Here is a 25,430-nt window from a genome sequence, read left to right as displayed (position 1 = left end):
ACCCCCACCCCCCAGCCACCATGGGCAGCCCCCACCAGGCCCCCACCCATGTCTCCCACCACCCCCACCCCCCAGCCACCATGGGCATCCCCCACCAGGCCCCCACTCATGTCCCCCTGCACCCCCACCCCCCAGCAGTGCAGGGCACCATCCACCAGGCCCCCACTCATGTCCAACTCATGTCCCCCTGCACCCCCACCCCCCAGCAGTGCAGGGAACCCTCCACCAGGCCCCCACTCATGTCCCCTATCACCCCCACCCCCCAGCATCCAGGGGCACCCTCCACCAGGCCCCCACTCATGAACCCCCTGCACCCCCACCCCCCAGAAGTGCAGGGCACCCTCCACCAGGCCCTCATTCATGTCCAACTCATGTCCCCCTGCACCCCCACCCCCCAGCAGTGCAGGGCACCCTCCACCAGGCCCCCACTCATGTCCCCTATCACCCCCACCCCCCAGCATCCAGGGGCACCCTCCACCAGGCCCCCACTCATGTCCCCTATCGCCCCCACCCCCCAGCATCCAGGGGCACCCTCCACCAGGCCCCCACTCATGTCCAACTCATGTCCCCCTGCACCCCCACCCCCCAGCATCCAGGGGCACCCTTCACCAGGCCCCCACTCATGTCCCCTATCACCCCCACCCCCCAGCATCCAGGGGCACCCTCCACCAGGCCCCCACTCATGTCTCCCACCACCCCCACCTCCCAGCAGTGCAGGGCACCCTCCACCAGGCCCCCACTCATGTCCAACTCATGTCTCCCACCACCCCCACCCCTCAGCATCCAGGGGCACCCTCCACCAGGCCCCCACTCATGTCCCCCTGCACTCCCACCCCACAGCATCCAGGGGCACCCTCCACCAGGCCCCCACTCATGTCCAACTCATGTCCCCCTGCACCCCCACCACCCAGCATCCAGGGGCACCCTCCACCAGGCCCCCACTCATGTCTCCCACCACCCCCACCCCCCAGCATCCAGGGGCACCCTCCACCAGGCCCCCACTCATGTCTCCCACCACCCCCACCCCCCAGCAGTGCAGGGCACCCTCCACCAGGCCCCCACTCATGTCCAACTCATGTCTCCCACCACCCCCACCCCCCAGCAGTGCAGGGCACCCTCCACCAGGCCCCCACTCATGTCCAACTCATGTCCCCCTGCACCCCCACCACCCAGCATCCAGGGGCACCCTCCAGCAGGCCCCCACTCATGTCTCCCACCACCCCCACCCCCCAGCATCCAGGGGCACCCTCCACCAGGCCCCCACTCATGTCTCCCACCACCCCCACCCCCCAGCAGTGCAGGGCACCCTCCACCAGGCCCCCACTCATGTCCAACTCATGTCTCCCATCGCCCCCACCCCTCAGCAGTGCAGGGGCACCCTCCACCAGGCCCCCACTCATGTCCAACTCATGTCCCCCTGCACCCCCACCACCCAGCATCCAGGGGCACCCTCCACCAGGCCCCCACTCATGTCCCCTATCACCCCCACCCCCCAGCATCCAGGGGCACCCTCCACCAGGCCCCCACTCATGTCTCCCACCACCCCCACCCCCCAGCAGTGCAGGGCACCCTCCACCAGGCCCCCACTCATGTCCAATTCATGTCTCCCACCACCCCCACCCCTCAGCAGTGCAGGGGCACCCTCCACCAGGCCCCCACTCATGTCCCCTATCACCCCCACCCCGCAGCATCCAGGGGCACCCTCCACCAGGCCCCCACTCATGTCCCCCTGCACCCCCACCACCCAGCATCCAGGGGCACCCTCCACCAGGCCCCCACTCATGTCTCCCACCACCCCCACCCCCAAGCAGTGCAGGGCTCCCTCCACCAGGCCCCCACTCATGTCCAACTCAAGTCTCCCACCACCCCCACCCCCCAGCAGTGCAGGGCACCCTCCACCAGGCCCCCACTCATGTCCAACTCATGTCTCCCACCACCCCGACCCCTCAGCAGTGCAGGGGCACCCTCCACCAGGCCCCCACTCATGTCCCCTATCACCCCCACCCCCCAGCATCCAGGGGCACCCTCCACCAGGCCCCCACTCATGTCCCCCTGCACCCCCACCCCCCAGCATCCAGGGGCACCCTCCACCAGGCCCCCACTCATGTCCAACTCATGTCCCCCTGCACCCCCACCACCCAGCATCCAGGGGCACCCTCCACCAGGCCCCCACTCATGTCCCCTATCACCCCCACCCCCCAGCATCCAGGGGCACCCTCCACCAGGCCCCCACTCATGTCTCCCACCACCCCCACCCCGCAGCAGTGCAGGGCACCCTCCACCAGGCCCCCACTCATGTCCAACTCATGTCTCCCACCACCCCCACCCCTCAGCAGTGCAGGGGCACCCTCCACCAGGCCCCCACTCATGTCCCCTATCACCCCCACCCCGCAGCATCCAGGGGCACCCTCCACCAGGCCCCCGCTCATGTCCCCCTGCACCCCCACCCCGCAGCATCCAGGGGCACCCTCCACCAGGCCCCCACTCATGTCCAACTCATGTCTCCCACCACCCCGACCCCTCAGCAGTGCAGGGGCACCCTCCACCAGGCCCCCACTCATGTCCCCTATCACCCCCATCCCCCAGCATCCAGGGGCACCCTCCACCAGGCCCCCACTCATGTCCCCCTGCACCCCCACCCCCCAGCATCCAGGGGCACCCTCCACCAGGCCCCCACTCATGTCCAACTCATGTCCCCCTGCACCCCCACCACCCAGCATCCAGGGGCACCCTCCACCAGGCCCCCACTCATGTCCCCTATCACCCCCGCCCCCCAGCATCCAGGGGCACCCTCCACCAAGCCCCCACTCATGGCCCCCTGCACCCCCACCCCCCAGCAGTGCAGGGCACCCTCCACCAGGCCCCCACTCATGTCCAACTCATGTCCCCCTGCACCCCCACCCCCCAGCATCCAGGGCACCCTCCACCAGGCCCCCACTCATGTCCAACTCATGTCCCCCTGCACCCCCACCCCCCAGCATCCAGGGGCACCCTCCACCAGGCCCCCACTCATGTCTCCCACCACCCCCACCCCCCAGCCACCATGGGCAGCCCCCACCAGGCCCCCACCCATGTCTCCCACCACCCCCACCCCCCAGCCACCATGGGCATCCCCCACCAGGCCCCCACTCATGTCCCCCTGCACCCCCACCCCCCAGCAGTGCAGGGCACCCTCCACCAGGCCCCCACTCATGTCCAACTCATGTCCCCCTGCACCCCCACCCCCCAGCAGTGCAGGGAACCCTCCACCAGGCCCCCACTCATGTCCCCTATCACCCCCACCCCCCAGCATCCAGGGGCACCCTCCACCAGGCCCCCACTCATGAACCCCCTGCACCCCCACCCCCCAGCAGTGCAGGGCACCCTCCACCAGGCCCTCATTCATGTCCAACTCATGTCCCCCTGCACCCCCACCCCCCAGCAGTGCAGGGCACCCTCCACCAGGCCCCCACTCATGTCCCCTATCACCCCCACCCCCCAGCATCCAGGGGCACCCTCCACCAGGCCCCCACTCATGTCCAACTCATGTCTCCCTGCACCCCCACCCCCCAGCATCCAGGGGCACCCTCCACCAGGCCCCCACTCATGTCCCCTATCGCCCCCACCCCCCAGCATCCAGGGGCACCCTCCACCAGGCCCCCACTCATGTCCAACTCATGTCCCCCTGCACCCCCACCCCCCAGCATCCAGGGGCACCCTTCACCAGGCCCCCACTCATGTCCCCTATCACCCCCACCCCCCAGCATCCAGGGGCACCCTCCACCAGGCCCCCACTCATGTCTCCCACCACCCCCACCTCCCAGCAGTGCAGGGCACCCTCCAGCAGGCCCCCACTCATGTCCAACTCATGTCTCCCACCACCCCCACCCCTCAGCATCCAGGGGCACCCTCCACCAGGCCCCCACTCATGTCCCCCTGCACTCCCACCCCACAGCATCCAGGGGCACCCTCCACCAGGCCCCCACTCATGTCCAACTCATGTCCCCCTGCACCCCCACCACCCAGCATCCAGGGGCACCCTCCACCAGGCCCCCACTCATGTCTCCCACCACCCCCACCCCCCAGCATCCAGGGGCACCCTCCACCAGGCCCCCACTCATGTCTCCCACCACCCCCACCCCCCAGCAGTGCAGGGCACCCTCCACCAGGCCCCCACTCATGTCCAACTCATGTCTCCCACCACCCCCACCCCCCAGCAGTGCAGGGCACCCTCCACCAGGCCCCCACTCATGTCCAACTCATGTCCCCCTGCACCCCCACCACCCAGCATCCAGGGGCACCCTCCAGCAGGCCCCCACTCATGTCTCCCACCACCCCCACCCCCCAGCATCCAGGGGCACCCTCCACCAGGCCCCCACTCATGTCTCCCACCACCCCCACCCCCCAGCAGTGCAGGGCACCCTCCACCAGGCCCCCACTCATGTCCAACTCATGTCTCCCATCGCCCCCACCCCTCAGCAGTGCAGGGGCACCCTCCACCAGGCCCCCACTCATGTCCAACTCATGTCCCCCTGCACCCCCACCACCCAGCATCCAGGGGCACCCTCCACCAGGCCCCCACTCATGTCCCCTATCACCCCCACCCCCCAGCATCCAGGGGCACCCTCCACCAGGCCCCCACTCATGTCTCCCACCACCCCCACCCCCCAGCAGTGCAGGGCACCCTCCACCAGGCCCCCACTCATGTCCAACTCATGTCTCCCACCACCCCCACCCCTCAGCAGTGCAGGGGCACCCTCCACCAGGCCCCCACTCATGTCCCCTATCACCCCCACCCCGCAGCATCCAGGGGCACCCTCCACCAGGCCCCCACTCATGTCCCCCTGCACCCCCACCACCCAGCATCCAGGGGCACCCTCCACCAGGCCCCCACTCATGTCTCCCACCACCCCCACCCCCAAGCAGTGCAGGGCTCCCTCCACCAGGCCCCCACTCATGTCCAACTCAAGTCTCCCACCACCCCCACCCCCCAGCAGTGCAGGGCACCCTCCACCAGGCCCCCACTCATGTCCAACTCATGTCTCCCACCACCCCGACCCCTCAGCAGTGCAGGGGCACCCTCCACCAGGCCCCCACTCATGTCCTCTATCACCCCCACCCCCCAGCATCCAGGGGCACCCTCCACCAGGCCCCCACTCATGTCCCCCTGCACCCCCACCCCCCAGCATCCAGGGGCACCCTCCACCAGGCCCCCACTCATGTCCAACTCATGTCCCCCTGCACCCCCACCACCCAGCATCCAGGGGCACCCTCCACCAGGCCCCCACTCATGTCCCCTATCACCCCCACCCCCCAGCATCCAGGGGCACCCTCCACCAGGCCCCCACTCATGTCTCCCACCACCCCCACCCCGCAGCAGTGCAGGGCACCCTCCACCAGGCCCCCACTCATGTCCAACTCATGTCTCCCACCACCCCCACCCCTCAGCAGTGCAGGGGCACCCTCCACCAGGCCCCCACTCATGTCCCCTATCACCCCCACCCCGCAGCATCCAGGGGCACCCTCCACCAGGCCCCCGCTCATGTCCCCCTGCACCCCCACCCCCCAGCATCCAGGGGCACCCTCCACCAGGCCCCCACGCATGTCCCCCTGCACCCAGGTCCTCACAATCCACCCCCAATGTTCATAAAGCAAATGAACCCATGTCCGTCACACACAATGGTTGCAATTGAATGGGAAAACACCCAACATGACATGCATGAAACCAATGAGATGATACCACACAGTGAAGTATGAAAACAAAATTGTATTAAAAAAAATTGAATGCAAATGAAATGAAACAAACTACAATGGCAATGAAAAAAAGATAAGCTGCATGTCCGTCCAAAAAAATCAAAACTACAAATCCAAATCCAAAAAAATGTTGTCCAAAGTCACATTAAAAATAAAATCAATCCGAGAGAGAAAAATAAATGCAAAGACCATTGCTCCATGGTGAATAAATTAAAAAAAAGAAAAATAAAACAATCCAATGAAGAACTATGTACAAAACATCCAAGGGTCCATGAGCCCAACTGAGCAAAGGAAACCTACAAAAAACCCTAACTAAAATGCAACTATATACAAAAAGTGGAGCAGTGTCCGTCGACTCCAAATCATAAGAAGAAACAAAGGAAACCTAAAACTAAAGAACTATATACAAAGGCGGCGGGCAAGTCCAGGGCATCATCAAACTCCTCGTCTATGTCCCGGAGGCGGTCCTGTTCCATGGCCCCGAGGGTCCGCAGAGACGACGCCATCTGCTCCTCCAACCCCCTGTGGATTGCCTCGAAGCACTCGGCCCGCCTCAGGGCCCTCCGCATGGAGTTCTCCGCCCTGACCATCGTGAGCCGCGCCTCTTCCGCCTGCCGCCGCTCCGCACCTATCTGCTGGCCCAACCGCAGCCACACGGAAGACACTTCCTGTCCTGGGTCCTCCTGCCCTCCGGCCGCTGCCTGCCCCTCCGATGTTGATGTCCCCGAGCCATGATGCCTCCCACGTTGACTCTGCTGCTGCCTCCGACGCAACTGCCTCTGCCAGCACGACGGCATCCAGGCTGATGGAATCCACCGACGCCGTCATGCACGTGCCCTGCCTGATGATGCCGGCACATCCTCCATCTGCTGGGGTACAAGTTGCTGTGGTGTCCACCCCTGCTGGACCTCCGACTCCCGACTGTGGCAGGGATGGGATCCCCACCGAGCTGGCTGCATTGGTCAGGGCAGGTCCACAGGGGGCCCTGGTGGCATCTGGGCCGGAAGATGGCAAGGAGAACGACCGGCGTATAGCCTCCACAGAGGAGGAGAGGGCCGCCAGATTGGCCGACACATGCAGGAAACCCCCGAACATGGAAGATCCCAATTGGGCCACGTCGGCACGGTGCTCTTCGTGATGACGTGCGTGTTCCTCCCGGGAAGCACGCACGTCATCACGAATTGCACCCGCGCGCATCGCGACCCCAATCAGGACCTTCTCCATACGGCCACGGGTCCTCTCGTCCACAGGTCGAGGGGAGTCAGGTGACATGGACATCCCCTCTACCTGCGGACAGGCCTGGGACGAGGCATCCCTGCTGGTGCATGGTGGTGCACTCACAGGGTCAGGGACTGTCATGATGCCTACCTCCAAGGAGCCAGGTCCGACCCAGCAACCCCAGAGGCAGGCATCATTTCCCCCAGGGGAGTGCCAGCGGGCCCAAGCTGGGGCCCTTTGGACGCAGTCCTGGCTCCTTAGGCGCCAGGCTCATGTTGGACCTCTGTCCTGGCGCCTTAGGCGCCAGGCTCATAAAGCTAGACATGTGTTCAAGTGTTTTAATGTGCACTTACCTGATGCAGACCATGCTGCCACATCCAGGCCCTCTTGAGGCCTGAATAGGAACTACTTTACCTGTGGGACTACTTTCCACCCGGGTGTGGTCGGGGAAGGATACATACCTGATCGGAGGAAGGATACACACTTGGAACTTCTTCCAAAGCTATTTAAACCACACCCGATCAGCAACTCACGCTTCGCGTTGTTCTGCTCCTCGCAGCTGGACGCTCACCGTGTCAGCTCCTGCATCTGGACTTCAGCCACGCCTGTCAGCATCCTGGGTCACCTGCAAAGGGAGACAAGAGACCTACCAGCTTAGCTGCACCACGGAGACATCACCGACGATCCTGAAAGGGAAGACATCATTTTTAAAAGCATTTCGTTACGATCGCTGCAGCGCTGCATTTCACTCACCTTTCCTGGGTTCCTCCATCTTCAGCAGCGATCATCCGGATACACAGCCACTTCCCAGAGCCTAGAGAGAAAGACAAGAATAAGAAGTGAGAGAAGGAAGGGAATAGGAAAAGCCCAGTTTCCTTCTAAGACTTACCTGTTGGGTCATTCCCATTTCATTTCGGGTCTTGCTGCTTCCAAGCAGGACCCCGGCCCCTATGGGGAAAAAAGACCAAGACATTAGATGAGCGAATGCAAAAACATCACCTGAGCGCTCATCTAGGACTTACCAGATCTTTACTGGAACTGCACGTTTCACTTCGGGTCGGCGCCATATTTCTGGCATTCCGAACCCCGGCCCCTATGGGGAAAAGACATCAACATCAGCGCTTTGTTGCAAGAAGTCTCCAAAGGAATCTTCATTCATCACCTGAAAAAAGACAATGAACATTATTATTTAAAGCTTGAACTTTTGAACTTGCAACAGAACTTTTACAGCGCCTTACCAGTATAATCAAGCTTACCTGAACTCCCATCCAACCTCAATCCAGTGAAGTAACTGGGTTCAACGCGCCCCTGCGTCAGAAGCAGGATGGAGAGCTCGTCCTTTCAGACCCTAAGGTGAGACTTCACGGGGAATCGTGGAAGGGTATCGTGGAGGGTTGGAAGAAAGTGGGAGGCTTGAGCATAACTCAGTCAATAGGTAATACTCCCTTTTCACGCACAGGGGAATATTCCTGCGAGCCGGAGAAGCCAGAGTAGAGGGCCCTTCCTGTCCATCTTCAGAGTCCTGCGTTTCACCATTGAAGAAGCATCAGCACTCGAAGCCAGACCTGCGTCTCCGTGGGAATCAGGTGAGCGTTACAGAACGCGAAGCCTACCCACAATTTCCCACCCGGGCGCTATGGAGACTTCCGAGACTGACCAGCTGGCCCAGCTTTTGAGGGAATTACGGGCAGAGGTGCACTCAGCCCGCCAGGAGACTAACGCTCTCAAAAGAGAACTGATCTTATCTAAGGAAAGAACTGATGACCTAGCCAAAAGGTTATTACAGGCCCAGGCAGGGCACACTCCTTTACCTAATTCAGGAGACATTTCCACATCAATGGGTTTGAGTAACCCGGTACAAATTAATCTACCTGGACACATGCCTTTGGCCCCGCCTGAACGTTTTGCGGGGGATCCCAAGAAATATGCCGTCTTTATGAACCAATGTCGTTTACACTTTCTATGCAGACCCGGAGCCTTCCCTAACGACCAGACCAAGGTAGCCTTTATACTATCTTACCTCAGTGTCAGTGCTGCCGATTGGTCTATTCCATTGGTAAATCAGGATGATCCCATTCTCCAGAATTTTCAGGGCTTCCAGGCCAGCATGGAAAGATTGTTCGCTCGACACTCTCAAGGACAGGCCCTTGATAACGAACTGCTATCCTTACGACAAGGTAATCAGGATCTTCTATCCTACATAGCCACCTTTAACAGACTGGTTGTGGAAACTAGATGGCCAGAAGGCAAAAGGATCACATTGTTTCATCAAGGCCTGCGCGGAGAGCTTAAGGATGTTCTAGCTCAGATAGTAAACCCACCCCAGATCTGCGCTGACTACATTGACTTGGTGGTTCAACTTGATCACAGACTTCAAAATAGAAAAGCAGATCGGTTCAAGTATGAAAACCGAGCACCGATCAAAACCCACGCTACCTCCAAGAGTACCGACGTATCTGAACCTATGCAAATCGGTGGTGTTAAAGGACCATTAACGCAGAAAGAACGAGAGAGAAGGCGGCAAATGCAACTTTGTCTGTATTGCGGGACTTCCGGTCACTTTCTTCGAAATTGTCCAGTTAAACCACTTAAGAAGGTGGTTGGAGCTACTGATAACGAATTAGTGACACCTGATTCGGGAAACGACCTAGCCCGGCAAGCGTAGGGGTCCGCTTGCCGAGCTTGAAAACTAACTCTTTGACCTCGCATTTCGTCATGCCAATGGTGCTCGTGGACCCAAAACAGCCTCAGAAGTTGCATGCCATAAAAGCATACATCGACAGTGGAGCTATTGGAAATTACATAGACCGTGAATTGGCTTCCAGGATTAAGCTTCCTCTCCGCCCGAAAGTAACCCAAGATGTCATTACTACAGTAGATGGAACCGAAATAGCCTCAGGGCCTGTAACGCATTCCACTGTTGAAGTGACACTGGTGGGTCAGGATGGACAACGGGAAGCAATCGTGTTTGATGTGATTAAGGCCCCACAATTTCAAGTAATTCTTGGAATTCCTTGGTTAGAAACACATAATCCCAGAATTGACTGGCGAGCAAAAAAGATAAGTTTTCCTGATTGTGAACCAACTTGTTATCCAAGAAATCCAGCTATGGGTCTAGCCACAGCAACTTCCACCCCTGTACAGCTACCGTCAGAGTACCAAGAATTCCAAGACGTTTTTCAGAAAGAACAGGCTAACACGTTACCTCCCCATCGGTCTTATGATTGCCAGATCGATCTGGTACCCAATGCTCAACTACCTTGTAGTAGGATTTATGCTCTTACGGAACCTGAGAACCTGCATTTGCGTCAGTATTTAGATCAGTACCTAGCCAATGGTTTTATTCGCCCGTCCAAGTCTCCTGTCTCTTCAGCTCTGTTCTTCGTGCCAAAAAAAGAAGGCGACCTTAGAACATGTATAGACTATCGCGCCCTAAATCAAATAACGATTAAGAATCGTTATCCTCTGCCCCTGATCACTGAGCTTATCGACCAGGTGAAAGACGCTTGTGTGTACACCAAGTTAGATCTCCGAGGAGCTTATCACCTGGTGCGCATAAAAGAAGGCGATGAATGGAAGACTGCATTCCGCACCAAATTTGGGCTCTTCGAATATCAGGTGATGCCCTTCGGTTTGTGCAATGCACCTGCCGCCTTTCAGTACTTTATGAATGATGTTCTTCGGGAACTTATCGATGTCTGCGTCATTGTTTACATTGACGACATCCTGGTGTACTCTTCTTCAGAATCTGATCACAGAAAACATGTTAGGGCAATTCTTGAGAAACTGCGCCAGCACAGACTATTTGCAAAACTCGAAAAATGCGTTTTTCATACCACAGAAGTTGAGTTTCTCGGATTCATCCTGACACCTCAAGGAGTCCGAATGGACTCGCGAAAGGTGGACGCCATCCTCAAATGGCCATCTCCAAGCTCGGTGAAGGGAGTTCAGAGCATGCTCGGCTTTGCCAATTTCTATCGAAGATTCATCCCGGAATTTTCCCGAACAGTCCAACCCATCACCGTTCTTCTAAAGAAAAACGAACGCTTCTAATGGACTCTTGAGGCCGAACAAGCCTTCCAGGACCTGAAAACCAAATTCACCTCTGCACCTGTATTGATGCGCCCGCACCCACATCTCTCGTACATAGTGGAAACCGATGCTTCCAGTTCGGCCATGGGAGCTGTCCTGTCGCAAAGAGACCCAAAAACGAACCAACTACACCCAGTGGCCTTTTGGTCCAGAAATTTTTCTTCTCCTGAAATCAACTACGCAATTACCGATAAAGAGTTACTGGCCATCAAATCTGCTTTCAAGGCTTGGCGTCACTACCTTCTCGGGGCAAGTCACACCATCACCGTAATTACGGATCACAGAAACTTACAGTATTTAAAGACGGCCAAAGCTCAATCTTCACGACAACTCCGATGGGCTCTATTCTTTGCGGAATTTGATTTTGTAATTACCTATCACCCTGGCTGCAAGAATGGAAAAGCAGACGCCTTATCCCGGATTGGCATGGAAGAACCGAATTCGAGCTTAGAACCTGTGCGCATCATACCTGAGCAAAGAATCTTAGGCTTAACTTCATTGCAATCTATTGAGGATATCCAAACGCAAGTAAAACAACTTCTAGACTCTTCAACCTTACTGGAATGGAGTCAAAAGGGTCCTCATTACACCGTTAAGGATGACTTACCCTACTTCCAGGAGCGGTTGTTTCTGCCAAGTAAAGAATTGCAAGAACTTGTTATTGCCCATCATCATGAATCTTTAATGGAAGGACACCCTGGTATCGCTAAAACGGAGGAAAAAATCAAACGCCACTTCTGGTGGCCTTCTTGGAGAAAAGACATAAAGTCTTTTGTACTGTCTTGTGGAATTTGCGCCCAAAACGAGGCTCAAAAGAAAAGGCCAGCCGGCCTACTTCAACCCTTGGATATTCCACCGGCACCATGGCACACCCTGTCAATGGACTTTATAACCGATCTGCCTCCTTGTGCTGGTTACAACACAATCCTTGTAATTGTGGACCTATTCTCCAAAATGGCCCACTTTATCCCTTTAAAGGGTTTGCCTTCAGCTTCCACCTTGGCCAAGGAATTCCTGGAGAATATAGTTCGCATACATGGTTTCCCTTCCATTTTAGTCTCAGATCGTGGAAGTCAATTTATCTCACATTTTTGGAAGAAGTGTTGCCAACTAGCACAAATAGATGTGCGGTTATCCACCAGCCACCACCCCCAGACCGACGGACAAACCGAGAGAATCAATCAGACTCTCGAGCAATATCTTCGGTGCATGTTACACCAATCCGAGTTAAATTGGAAAGACATCCTTTGGATCGCAGAATATGCATACAACAATTCAGTGCATTCTGGAACCGGACAAACCCCCTTTTATACTTTGTATGGTCACCATCCTCGGACCTCTGATCTAGATCCACCTCTGACCCTGGAAATGCCCGCAGTAAATCATCTGCATTCCACTATAACCCGAGCCTTCAAAGAAGCTGCAACTCATTTACAGCAAGCCAAGAAAAAGTATAAAGAAAACGCTGATTTGCACAGAACTAAAACTCCTCCTTACCAAGTAGGAGACCAGGTATGGCTAGCAACTAAACATTTACCCCTCAAGGGCCCGCAAACCTTCAATCCCAGATTCATAGGACCTTATCCCATCAAAGCTATAATCAACCCAGTGGCCTTTAAACTGGATCTACCGTCCAACATGCGTATTCATCCAGTTTTTCATGCATCACTTTTGAAGCCAGTACAACCAGGAACCCGATTGTCCAAACCTCCAGATCCAGTTCAAATTGAAGGGGAATTAGAATTCGAAGTTAAAGACATTTTAGACTCCAAGGTGGTAAAGTCGAAACTCTTCTATCTTGTTGACTGGAAGGGATATGGACCTCAGGAGAGATCGTGGGAGCCTAGTAACCATGTCCACGCACCTCGATTAGTACAAAGGTTTCACCGGAGATTTCTGAACAAGCCCAAACCCCCGGAGGGAAGAACCTTGTGGGGGGCCTTGAGGGGGAGTACTGTCATGATGCCTACCTCCAAGGAGCCAGGTCCGACCCAGCAACCCCAGAGGCAGGCATCATTTCCCCCAGGGGAGTGCCAGCAGGCCCAAGCTGGGGCCCTTTGGACGCAGTCCTGGCGCCTTAGGCGCCAGGCTCATAAAGCTAGACATGTGTTCAAGTGTTTTAATGTGCACTTACCTGATGCAGACCATGCTGCCACATCCAGGCCCTCTTGAGGCCTGAATAGGAACTACTTTACCTGTGGGACTACTTTCCACCCGGGTGTGGTCAGGGAAGGATACATACCTGATCGGGGGAAGGATACACACTTGGAACTTCTTCCAAAGCTATTTAAACCACACCCGATCAGCAACTCACGCTTCGCGTTGTTCTGCTCCTCGCAGCTGGACGCTCACCGTGTCAGCTCCTGCATCTGGACTTCAGCCACGCCTGTCAGCATCCTGGGTCACCTGCAAAGGGAGACAAGAGACCTACCAGCTTAGCTGCACCACGGAGACATCACCGACGATCCTGAAAGGGAAGACATCATTTTTAAAAGCATTTCGTTACGATCGCTGCAGCGCTGCATTTCACTCACCTTTCCTGGGTTCCTCCATCTTCAGCAGCGATCATCCGGATACACAGCCACTTCCCAGAGCCTAGAGAGAAAGACAAGAATAAGAGGTGAGAGAAGGAAGGGAATAGGAAAAGCCCAGTTTCCTTCTAAGACTTACCTGTTGGGTCATTCCCATTTCATTTCGGGTCTTGCTGCTTCCAAGCAGGACCCCGGCCCCTATGGGGAAAAAAGACAAAGACATTAGATGAGCGAATGCAAAAACATCACCTGAGCGCTCATCTAGGACTTACCAGATCTTTACTGGAACTGCACGTTTCACTTCGGGTCGGCGCCATATTTCTGGCATTCCGAACCCCGGCCCCTATGGGGAAAAGACATCAACATCAGCGCTTTGTTGCAAGAAGTCTCCAAAGGAATCTTCATTCATCACCTGAAAAAAGACAATGAACATTATTATTTAAAGCTTGAACTTTTGAACTTGCAACAGAATTTTTACAGCGCCTTACCAGTATAATCAAGCTTACCTGAACTCCCATCCAACCTCAATCCAGTGAAGTAACTGGGTTCAACGCGCCCCTGCGTCAGAAGCAGGATGGAGAGCTCGTCCTTTCAGACCCTAAGGTGAGACTTCACGGGGAATCGTGGAAGGGTATCGTGGAGGGTTGGAAGAAAGTGGGAGGCTTGAGCATAACTCAGTCAGTAGGTAATACTCCCTTTTCACGCAAAGGGGAATATTCCTGCGAGCCGGAGAAGCCAGAGTAGAGGGCCCTTCCTGTCCATCTTCAGAGTCCTGCGTTTCACCATTGAAGAAGCATCAGCACTCAAAGCGAGACCTGCGCCTCCGTGGGAATCAGGTGAGCGTTACAGGGACAGCAACATGCACAGGCCCCTCCACGGTGACATATGTGCTGCCTCCTGCTCCTGCCCCTGGACTGCACCACTTGCACCAGCAGGGATGCCCCCACCAGGCCCCATGTGTGCCTCAGTGGCGGCCTCCTCCTCCTCTGTGGAAACCACCAACCTGGATGGATCCTCAACATCTTCCGCCGTAGCAGGCCCCTGTGGGGGCTCACCCACCCCTTCCGCTGCAGCCGTGGGGGCATCCCCGCCGCCTTGCTCCACAGCGCCGTCTCCGCCCTCTTCTTCACTAGCCGCTGCGTAGAGGGAGACATAGAACACAAGCATCAGGGTACTGTACAATGGTCCCCTAGACAGGAAGCAATAGCAGATGAGTACCACTGTCAAAGTACACTTCCATCATGTCCCTCCACAACACATGGGTCAGTCCAGGCAAAACACACACAGTAACAGGCATGGTGCACGCCATGGACATTTCCATACATGTCCAATGGACTCTTGAAACATACAATGATATGGAACTCACATGCATCATGGGTCATGCCTATCACATGCACAAATTTCACTTCAGTCACATCCATCTGGCCTCATACACTACACCCCAAACACAGCGGATACAAGGATAACTAGGCTGCATCAGTGAATCTGTGCATTGTCACACACATGTGTCATGCATCCATGGCATTCACAAGTCACAGACACGCAGGTCAGGCACACAGACATGGCTACCATATATGTACCTGGCATCAGCACCCATGCCTCACCCCCACCCATGTCCAGGAACAGAGACTGGCATGCTCTCATGTGTAAAATCTGCATAGGGCTCCCCATGTCGCATTTAAATACATGCAACAACCATGTGGTTCACACATCACTGGTCGCACATGCATTACCATGATGTCCCTGCACACATACATGAATAAATGGCCTATGTCACACATACAGGCAAGTATCAGACAACCAGCACACCGCAACATGCCCTGTCTCACACAGCAATGCTTGGCCACTTACCGCTCAACTCCAGACGGGTCTCCCTCTCAAGGATCTGGGCGTGGAGCGCTGGGCGTACGTTTTCCAGGACCCTCATCTGGATGGAACTCATGCGGCCCCGGCCCCCCTCCACGAGGTGCCGGGCCTTCACGAGGGTCCTGGACCTCAAGTCCTCCCAGCGCTTCTTGATCTTCTGGACGTTGCGGGTTGCCACCCCCTCCGTGTTGATGGCAACCACACAGTCGGCCCAGATCCTCTCCCGTCCTTCCTTGCTGGCGTGGGACGATCCAAAGAGGGCATCATACTGCCCCAGGACATGCTCCACCAGGACACCAACTTCGGTGGCAGTGAAGCTGGTGCCCCTCTGCCCCTCTGGCCTGGGGTTGCCACTGGTGCCAGATGTTGAAGTGCCCGACATGGCAACCCCAGAGGCAGGAGTGGGTGGGCAACTGGGTCCTGGGGCTGGGCTGTGGAGCGATGTAATCCCAGTCGGGAGTCTTCTGTTCCAGCAGGGGTGGACACAGCAACTGGACCCCTGCAGATGGCTGATGTGCAGGCACCAAATGGCAGGGCACGGCGGCAGCAGGCAGGCAGGCAGGCAGGCAGCAGCAGATGGCACGTGGGAGGCTGCTCGGGGTACTGGGGGGCAGTAATTCGGCCTTCTGGGCAGGAGCGTGGTCTTCCGTGTGTTTTCGCGTGGCCAGCTTGATACGGAGTGATTTGGCACGTGAAAATCCTGCACGTCAGCGTGAAATTCGAGGAAAGGCCCTTAGCGCGTAAGCGCGTCAGCACGCATACGCGATTCTATTGGACCAAAGGCCCTCAACGCGTAAGCGCGTCAGCACGCATACGCGATTCTATTGGACCAAAGGCCCTCAACGCGTAAGCGCGTCTGTGACGTGGCCCGCACGGGTGTTTCCCTCATAGCACGTGATGCTGGAGCACACGTGGAAAGACTGCACGTCAGAGTGTCATCGCGTGTAATTGGACAAAAGTGCGCATACACGCGATTGGCCTATGTACGTGTATTTCAGGGGTGCGCGGGCACTTACACACGCGAGTACATCAGCGCACGTGTATTCCGGGGTGCGTGGAAATTTCCACACGCTATTGGCCTGGGTACTGGATTTCAGGGGTGCGCGGGAAGTTTCACATGCTCGCCTACAACACGCGCAAAGAAACACGTACGCCAGTAGGAAGCAGCCATACGTCGACCCGCGACACATAAATTTGCGCGCAAAAAACTAACAAGCTCAGACGCCAGGATGAATATACCGTTCCTAGCAGCAGTGGCCGTGGGCTACCAAAGGAGGAGGAGGATAGTCAGGGCCAGAATTTTCACACCCAGAACCAGCCTTTTCGGGATGCCTGATGACCAGGTGTATGGGAGGTACAGGTTTCCACCACACATAATACTGGACCTGGTAAGTGAGTGGGAGGATGACCTCACATCACCCACTCTGTGCTCCAAAGCACTGAGCCCCCTGGAGAAGGTCCTCAATGTACTGCACTTCTTAGCCACTGGATCATTTCAGCGGACAAGTGCCATAGTGGGTGGGGTGTCACAGGCCACGCAGTCACGCTGCCTACACCAGGTCTTGAACATCATCACTGCACGCCCATCAGTCCACAGGCACATATACCTGCCCAGAACACCTGCAGAAAGGCATGCTGCCGCCATGGATTTTTACGGTGTGGCACGATTCCCCAAAGTGCTAGGTGCCATCGACTGCACCCATGTGGCTCTACGTCCCCCCAGGGCATCTGAGCACATCTATAGGAACTGCAAGCACTGGCATTCCATCAACGTGCAGGTAGTATGTAATGCCAAGGGAATCATCACCTCAGTATATGCCAACTATCCCGGGTCCACCCACGACAGCTTCATTTACCGAATGTCCACCCTAAGCCGGGACCTAGAAGCTGGGCGGCATGGCGATACATGGCTGCTTGGTGAGTATGAATGCCACTGCACATGCATGCATGTCAGATACTGAGCAAGGTCACAACCCCTCCAATGATACCCATCACCACCTCCACAGGGGACAGTGCCTACCCTCTCAGCCCCCACATGATGACGCCAATTCGGAACCCCACCACGCCACCCGAGGTAAGATATAACACAGCCCACATTGCAACCCGGGCATAGTGGAGCGCACATTCGGAGTGCTTAAGTCACGCTTTCGCTCCCTTGACCGTTCTGGCAGGCAGCTGTTATACGCTCCCCCAGTAGTGTGCAGGATCATAGTGGCAGCATGTGTCCTGCACAACGTTGCAACACGCCGGGGCCTGGCCGTGGACAAGGTGGTGCCCCCAACCACATGCACGCCCGCTGTGCATGGGAGGGGAAAGGGCACGGGGGGAGGCAGCCCGTACACAGCTAGTGGCTAATTACTTCACATAGAAATCATACCCCTGTGGAGTGCACACTGCCCTGGCACATACCATCTGACAATCAATGATGACTCAACCTGACACTGATCCTGAATGTCTGGAGAATCAACCGTCAAAAGCATATCAGCCTGAGATTGTTCACCTGGAAGTGTTACAATGTGTGCATCCCTACCTACACAGACACCACCAATGCAGTTTCGTGAAAAAACACATTCATGCAGCTAAAATGAATACCCACTTGCAAAATGCAACATGAGGACCCAACCCATCCCCAGCACCGCCACACGACACACCGTGCCATGTCATGCTATGTGCAGGTAAACAAAGTAATCCCCACAACATGACAAGAGTGTCACAAAGTACAGTGTCCCTAATTGAAACTCGCTACACCTGAAATGCTCACAGTAATGCAGGACCAACAACACACTTGAGCAGGTATTTAGCAATAACACTTATCAGCTACTGACCCTCAAAACTACCATTAACATGACATTACGAATGTAAGGAATCAGTAGTCTCAACACCTAGAAATGCCTGCACTCCCACCACTTCCAACTGTACAGTGTTGCTGCCATGTAGAGTTGTTGGTGCACTGCTGCCAACATGGACCCCATCTCCAAAGTAGAGGGCCTTGTGTAGACATGAGGAAAGGACCTGCAAATTAGGAGGTAGACATGGATGATGAGTTACACATCAATGCAACATGCAGTGTACAACACAACAGCAATATGCACTAGGAATGTATACACAGTATTGACTAGACTACCCACACATGTAGTGGGAGTCCAATGTCACCATGTACGTCAATGTCACTTGGGCACACCCTTTGCAAGCCCATGGAAACGGGAAGCAGGAGAGGTGTGTGTGACAAAAACCTAAGCATCTGAACCAAATACATGACAAGCCTGCATGTGCCCAGCCACAATGCAGCGTATGCCCACGGGAGCCACACAAGGCAACACACTGTCCCAAAAAAATAAAAATAAAAATAATTAAAAAAATAAATAAATAAAAAATAAAAAATGGCCATTAATGGGCGCGGGGGGGTTGGGGAGGCCACCCAGGAGGTCCGAGGACAGGGTGCACACCAAAACCCACCTGTGTGGATCTTGCGAAAAAAAACACCTCCATGGGCTCATGGCCCACACGGCTACCCTATTGTGGGAGTATCACTGCTGTCGCTATTATCACCCTGTGCAGCTGCATCCGGAGGTGGTGGCACTATGGGAGGTAGCCCACGCAAGGCCCTAGTCTGTTCCTCTATGGCTGCAAGCATGCGGGTGTGGTAGGTCTCGTTCTGGAGGATGAGTGTGCGGAGGTCCCCATGCAACAACTCACTGGATGACCAGACCTCCGCCCTAGTTGCCTGCATCTCAGCTGAGAGCGTACGGGTGAGACGCTCCAGCTGCTGTTCTGTCCTTCGGTTTGTTGAAGCCTCAAGCTCAACAAGAGTCGTCCTGAGGTGAAGGATTTCCAGCCTCAGGGCTTCCCTGTGGCCCTGGGACTCTATGGAGATGGCTTCCTGCAGAGTGGCCAGTGCCGCCCGCCTGTCCCTGTTGGACGCCATGTGCTCCCTGTGTGACTGGCAGATGGAGTCGGTTGCCTGCTGTAGTCGCTCCATCAGCCTTTCGGGGGGGACAATGGAATTGGCCACCCTATCCATGGCCCGAGCCATCATCTCTGATGATGCTGCCTGTTGGGTTGCCATACCGTAAATGGATTGCTCCCATGTGGTATTGCCAGGTGGTGTACGGCCACCACGTCGGCGGGCACCACACCTGTCTGGGGCAAGGCGAACTGCGCCTTGCTGTGCCGGCACTGCCTGAGGCTGCAGGACTGCATTCCCCCTCTGATCTGCGGGCCCAGGAACAGGATCAGATGTCGCGGAGTGTGACCCTGCATCCGTAACCACCAAAGGCATAGCTGCCAACACTGACATCCCCATTGAGGGTTCTGACCCTGGTGCAGGTGGGTGGGACAGAACAGAATCCCTCCCAGGAACACTCACCTGCGACGGCACGTAGGTCTCATCATCCGAATCAACACCTGAGTACAGCTCGGGGGAGGTGCAGCCAGAGACACCCCTTGAGAGCACGACCTGCAGCAGTTGTGGGTTCTCACCCACCACCACACCACGTCCCTCACTGGTGGTCGGTCGGCCCTCAGACCCCTCCTGGGTCTGCACCATCTCCACAACCCCAGCAGTATCAGGTGCGTCTTCCCCTGCAAAGACATAAAAGCAAACAAATTGAAACAGGCATTAGCACCATGGCACACAATGAGGGCTGAGAAGCAACAGAACCAGTACTTGATTGACACATGTCCCACATGACTAAAACCCTCCCATGCGTGCACCCTCACTGCGTATGAAGGGTAGGCAAATGGCACACACTGATGACACCAAGATGGAAGATGAACACATTTTCTGCATGCTGCCTGACAGTGGCATCACACATTGACCTGTGATTGCCAGGTGAAATACACATGCCATCACACAGATGGCATGTACCATTGCTATTGAGTGAAGATGGAGAGGAGGGCAGCACTTATTCATTCAGTAAAGTTCCCTCATGTAATAGCTTTTCTAATTCAAACAGGTCTGATTTTTCACCTGGAGCTGCCAGTCCAAAATGGTCCGAGTGCACAGGGACATGTCTAAACAAATGATATCCAGGTAACAAAGTCACTCCACTTTACCATAGCCATGTCAGACATGTGACTAGAGGACTGAGAAATGCCTAGTAAAAGTGGTGGAATGCAAACAATCTGCCTGAATGAACAGAGAAAAATAAGCAACAATGTTGTGGCAAGGTGACACTTCAAGGGCAACTGGCGTGCTGTTGGGTTAGATGTCTACTGTTGGCAGAAGGGATACTGCTATGGCCAAATGCTGCTGCGCAGAATGTATTGCATGAAGCACATGGGTGACCCAAACGACTCAGGCGCACACACCCTCACCTGGCACACAAACAGAAGCCCTCACACACACACCATGCACATGGATGACACACACATGCATGTGCACTCACCGGACAATGCCTCATAATCAGGCAGATCTCCCACGCCTTGGATCTGTTCCTCCGTGACGTAGGTCCCAGCGACTGACTCATGTGGAATGAGTTCCATGTCTTCTACTGGAGACCCACCTCCAGTCACTAGAGTTGCGGCATGACTTGAGGCCAGTTTATTCTTTGCCCTGCGCTTTAGGTCATTCCAGCGGTTATAGAAATCATTGGCTGTGCGCCTCACGATTCCAAGGGCACTTACGATGTCCGCAACGGTCCGCCAGTGTGCCTGGCGTTGTGCAGGTGTGGTCTTGGATCCTGCAACAATGACCATTTCGTTATCATGTGCGGACACATACTCGACAAGTGCATTCAGTTCGGCATCCGTGAAGCTGGGCTTCCTCGACGGGCCGGGCTGTGTAGCCGTGTCTGGGGCATCAGCCTGTGTCAGACGAGCACTCTTCCTCTTCCGCTTGGAAGGTGGTGGTGATCCTGAGTGTCCTACGCCGCTCTGGACACTAGGGGCAGGAGCCCTGGTGGACTCTGTATCAGGAGTGTGGGATTGCACACTCAGCATGGGAGTTGGTGCAGGCATTGGCTCAAGTGTAATGGTTTCAGGGGGAATGTCAGCAGGATGGACTAGGACCGACACTGTCCTGGCTGGGTGTGTGAGAGCTGGGGTGGATGGAGCCGCAGCTGCCCCTGCAGCCTCTCCACCCTGCCTACTTGGGGCAGCAGATGACCTTGCTGCCCCTGATCCACGTGGCCTGATGACATCAACGTGCACCAGCGCACGTGTCATAGGCCTGCTGACCTGGAAGTCAGCCATGGAGTCAGCCAGGTCTGGTGCCACAATGGGCTGGTCCAACAAGGGCTGAGCATGGATGGTGTCAGCCACATCAGCCTCAACCAGGGGGGGTGGGGGGGATTATGGGTGCCCTTGACTGGTCCTCCACACATGGCGGGACAGGGTCACCCTGCAAGTAACGACCACGTCCCCTACCGGATCCACCACGGCCACCACTTGTGGCTCGTCCACCTTTGCCACCCTTACGGATTCCTCGCCTCCCAACCATGGCACTGATGTTAATGTGCGTATGGGAGTGGCTGTAAACTATTGACCTGGGCAATTGGGGGTCAAAGGGGTTGGGTACCAGATGGTAATTGTACCCTTGTGCTCTAGCAAGGCTGAATGTGACCCCTGGGGAAAGATGACGGGTCACGCAACGCACAGGAAGCCCAAAAAAGGGAGATGACGTGCACGCAACCCCTCCTAGACCACGTGTGTGGAAAAAAAAACCTGCACTACGCTGTGGCACCCAGTAACACAAAAATGAACGTATGCGTGTCACACACAGCCTAGATTGACCTCTGAAGGGGTAGGCTACACACAGGGCTAGCACAGATGTTAGATACGTGCGTGACTTACCGTCTGCCAGGAAAAAGAGCGTGAAAAAGAAGCGCGTGTGCGCGTTGGCAACACCCCCACCAAAAGAAGAATTGTACTCTGTCTGAGGAGACAGGACAACAGCAGAAGGGAACGCTGTTTGAGGGAACAGGCCCAGGAAAACCAGAAAAAGAGAAAAAAGAGAAAAAGCTGTCAGAGGTAACAGGGAGTACGAACTTGAAACGCCGTGAAGTAAATCGCCTGTGAAACGACAAGAAGTACGGATTTCACCCACTCGCTCTCCACGAAAAGCACGTACAAGGAAATGGTGTTCTACAAGTACCTTTTATGCAGGCCCACACGTCCAGCGTCACTTCCGCGTGTACGCGCTAGGTCCATTTCCACCAATTACACGCTTTGTCACTTCCGCGTGTACGCGCTAGGGCCATTTCCACCAATTACGCGCTTTATCACTTCCGCGTGTACCCGCTAGGGCCATTTCCACCAATTACACGCTTTGACAGTCGGACGTGTCTTTCATTTTTTTAACACGCAACATTTCAAACGTGTGCCATATTCAACGTGCACGTGACTTCATAGACGCGCATACGCTGGTGGCCTTTGGGCCAATGAATGTACAGACGTGTGCTGAAGCGCTTACGCGCTAAGGGCCTTTCCTCGAATTACACGCAGATGTGCTGGATTTTCACGTGCAAAATCACTCCGTATCAAGCTGGCCACGCGTTCACACACGGAAGACCATGCTCCTGCCCAGAAGGCCGAATTACTGCCCCCAGGAGCCCTGAGCACGCTCCCACCTGCCATCTGCTGCTGCCTGACTGCCTGCTGCCCATGTGCCCTGCCATTTGCTGCCTGCACATCAGCCAGGGGTGCTGTTGCTGTGACCACCCCTGCTGGAACCGAAGACTCCCGACTGATTTTCCATCGCCCCACAGCCCAGCCCCAGGACCCAGTTGCCCACCCACTCCTGCCTCTGGGGTTGCCATGTCGGGCACTGCAACATCTGGCACCAGTGGCAAACCCCGGCCAAGGAGGCACAGGGGCACCAGCTTCACTGCCACCGAAGTTGGTGTCCTGGTGGAGCATGTCCTGGGGCAGTATGATGCCCTCTTCGGAAGGTTGCGCGCCGACAAGGAAGGACGGACTGGGATCTGGATGGACATCGTGACTGCCATCAACGCGGAGGAGGTGGCAGTCCGCGACTACGAACGTGTCAGGAAGCACTGGGAGTACTTCAGGTCCAGGACCCTCAACAAGGCCCAGCGCCTCCTGAAGGCAGCGGATGCTAAGGGGCGCCGGGGCCACTTGTCGGAAGATCAGATGAGGGTCCTGGAACGCATATCCCCAGCGCTCCACGTCCAGGTCCTTGAGAGGCAGACCCGTCTGGAGTCGAGCGGTAAGTGTACATGCATACTGATTGTAAGCTGTGCGTGTGGTGTGCCAGGAGTGTGCAGGTTGAACATGTATTTTTATGTGGGCAAGTAGGGGGGGTGTACAGGGCCGTGAGGGTGACACATGCGAGGGGTCTCATGTGTGACACATGGATGATGCTTGTGTGTGTGGGCTTGCATGGCACAGGATGTGGAGGAATGATTGTCAGGTGTGACATGGATGTCGATCGGAACACTGCGACAGTTGGCGGAGGTGTACACATGCATGCAAGTTTGGTGGTGTGTGTGCATGTGTAGTGTACTCCCTATGTTGCATGTGATGTGTGGATGACCTTTGGCTGCTCATGCTGTTGTATGTGAATGGATGGTGATGGCTGTTGCAATATGGCTGTGGTATGGCTCATGTGTGCAAGTTGAAATGACATGTGTGTTGGGGATTGTGATGCCATGTGTGAGGTTTACCAATGCCACTCATGTATGACTGTCATGTGTGTATGAGTCCATTGGACAGTGCCCTGATGCCTGTGTTTTCTTTCTCCCTGTCTGCAGCGTCAACTGATGAAGAGGGCGGAGAAGGTGCTGTGGAGCACAGCGGCAGGGGTCGCACCACCAGCCGGAGACGCAAGGCCCGGATCCCCTCCCAGGTTCTGATCTCGTCGGGGAGTGAGGAGTCCGGTGCCGTGTCCCAGGCCGCAGCTGCCGAGGGGAGGTCCAAGAGGCGGAGGTTGGAGTTGGACTCCTCGGCAGCAGAAGGGGCAGCTGGGACCCCACAGGGCCCAACGGAGGGAGATGGCACGGAGTCATCCAGGTTGGTGGGGGGTTTGGAGGAGGAGGAGGCCGTGCAAGCGACAGAGGCGGGGTCTGGAGGTGGGGATTCCACTGGTGCTAGTGGTGCAGTGCAGTATCTGGGACAGGAGGCAGCACAGGCCGCCGCGGAGGTGCCTGTGTGCAATCCTGTCCCTGCTCCTGTCACTGCATCATCTTGCACCAGCTGGGATGCCTACCTCCAGACCCGTTCTCAGGGAGGGGATTGGCTTACAACACCTGGCCTTCCTCTCCCTGCGGATGTGGCTATCCTGCACCAGGTTGAGCCTGTCCATGGTGGGGTGGCGTTGCGTCAACGGGCCATGCGAGCTGACCTGCAGTCTTTTCATGATGAGCCTGCACATCTTCTCGCATGGCTCGTTGACTGCGTTGACCCACTGGGACAGCTCACCAGGGCTGGATTCCTCCGTTTCCTGGACCTTGTTCCGACCCCCTCCTCCACGGAACCCCCTATGCCCCAGTCGTCCTCCATGACATCTTCCCACCCATGTGTCACCTGGGTGCCCTGTGGAGCTGCCTCCGACCGTGCGGCCAGGCTGGTGGACAACAGATCCCTGCCACAGTCGGGAGTCGGACGTCCAGCAGGGGTGGCCACATCAACGACTGCACCCCAGCTGGAGGAGGATGTGCAGGCACCATCGGACAGGGCACATGGACAGCAGCAGCTGCAGCAGCAGGAGGCTGTAGGTGGGAGCCACGATAGCTCGGGGCCTTCAATATCGGAGGGGCAGGCATCGGCCGGAGGGCAGGAGGACCCTGGACGGGAAGTGTCTTCTGTGTGGCAGCGGTTGGGCCACGCCATAGATGCGGAGCGGCGGCTGGCGGAAGAGGCGCGGCTCACGATGGTCAGGGCGGAGAACTCCATGCGGAGGGCCCTGAGGCGGGCCGAGTGCCTCGAGGCAATCCGCAGGGAGTTGGAGGTGAACATGTCGGCGTCCCTGCGGACCCTCGGGGCCATGGAAAAGGACTGCCTCCGGGACACAGACGAGGAGTTCGATGATGC

Source organism: Ambystoma mexicanum, chromosome 6p, assembly GCF_040938575.1.
Source record: "Ambystoma mexicanum isolate Mex_15411 chromosome 6p, UKY_AmexF1_1, whole genome shotgun sequence".
Taxonomy (NCBI): domain Eukaryota; kingdom Metazoa; phylum Chordata; class Amphibia; order Caudata; family Ambystomatidae; genus Ambystoma; species Ambystoma mexicanum.
The sequence above is the reverse complement of the archived record's forward strand: the minus strand, read 5'-3'. Positions refer to the sequence as shown.